General features: G+C 46.9%; 1 protein-coding gene across 1 annotated transcript in view; it reads left to right on the plus strand.

Moving 5' to 3' along the window:
- Positions 1–1,575, plus strand: part of LOC111653731 (phospholipid phosphatase-related protein type 4-like) — a gene marked incomplete at its 3' end in the record, with an annotated part of 19,570 nt that overhangs the window by 14,221 nt on the left and 3,774 nt on the right. The window lies entirely within an intron of this gene.

The raw sequence follows: 1,575 nt of genomic DNA on the forward strand, positions 1-1,575 counted from the left end.
CACCCCCCGTCCGTCCGTCCGTCCGTCCGTCCGTCATGGCAGCAACAGTTACCCTCAGAATCACTTCCTCTTTAGTGGTTTTTGCCCACAAAATAAAAGCACAAGAAAGTTCTCTTTCTTTCGGAAAGGTTCTGACAGGAAGTTCCAAAGTATAACTCCACGTCAGCAAATCACTTTAAGATCTATATTTTTATTGAAATAGAAAATCTAAACTGGCAGGTGACAGCAGCAGGTGTGTGGGACAGTCCACAGTCCTCAGAGCTTTCATCTGTATCCCATGGCTTTCTGTCATCATGTGACCTAAGCAGGAAGAAAAAGGGTCACATGGTTCAGTTTAATGTGTTAAAGGCTCTGCATGGGGACAGGTGTGTCCAGGTGTGTCCAGGTGTGTCCAGGTGTGTCCAGGTGCCTGCTGATGACAGCTGCAGTCACTGTGTGCTCTGTTCAGTCAGACTCAGGTCTGTTTTCTCTCAGCGGTCTCACTCAGGTTCAGACCGGAGGAGACTACGGTGGCTCTGTGAGGACAAACATACCTGCTTCTACATTCACTAGCCAGAGTCAACTCTGGGACGGGCTGATACTAATGGAAGTCAGTGGGATGGACTCGCTCCTTGATTGGACAGGAAGTACTAACCATGACTCTCCCAGCACACAGTTAATATTTAGAGGATTATAAAAAACATGATTGATGAGCGTCCTCGCCATCTTCCCGCCTTCCAGGCTCCAAATCAAAACCTTCATCCTCAGCTCCATTGTGATGTTTGGCGGAAGAGACACAACGAAGTAAAAACCACGGCGTCTTCCCAGAAGCCCCGGAGTGTCTCAGCAGCTCGATGAGGGAAAACTCAACATCAAAGACGTTCACATCTCACACTGCCTCTTTGATTTCAGTCCGACAGGATATTTTCTCTTATTGCTTTTATTTTTTCTATCACACATCAACAGACTCAGATCAGCTGATGGCGTCTCTCCTCACATCATCTCCCGCTCATGCACCTGAGGCCCCCCCCGGTCCTCGGGTCAGGATCCCTCTCACAGCCTGCTGACTCTCACTTGCCCACGGGGCTTATGGGAAAAGCTTGCTCTGGTGAAACCATGAGACCTGAGGAAGACACTGAACGAGCCGCAGCAGGTTCTTTAGCTTTTAGTTCAGTCACTGACCCGACGACTGATCTGATCAAACACATCTGATCTGAACAAATCAATACCTGGGTCTTTGGTTGAGTCAGGTCACAATTAGAGCCAGAAGTCAGTTCAGGTGTATTTTTCAAAGAACAAATGTTTCCATAAAAACAGGTTTCCTGATAGTAAGTGACCTCTGCAGGTGATCTGGTTGTGATCATGAGGAAATACAGACGGTGTTGAATCACATGCAGTTTATTATCAGTCAGTGAACAGGAGGCCGCCAACATGTCTGAGAAGGACCCGATCCACTTTCACTCATACGTTTAATTACAGTTTAACTTTCACAGAGTTATGTCGTTTCTACGGAAACCCTGAAAGGCAAGAGACCTTTTTTTCCAGGATCATTTTCCCAGTTTTTTTTTATCAGTATAAATAACACCCCCCCCCACC

This window comes from Seriola lalandi, unplaced genomic scaffold (assembly GCF_002814215.2).
Source record: "Seriola lalandi dorsalis isolate HSWRI2012SDOR001 ecotype SW California unplaced genomic scaffold, Sedor1 jcf7180002054241, whole genome shotgun sequence".
Taxonomy (NCBI): domain Eukaryota; kingdom Metazoa; phylum Chordata; class Actinopteri; order Carangiformes; family Carangidae; genus Seriola; species Seriola lalandi.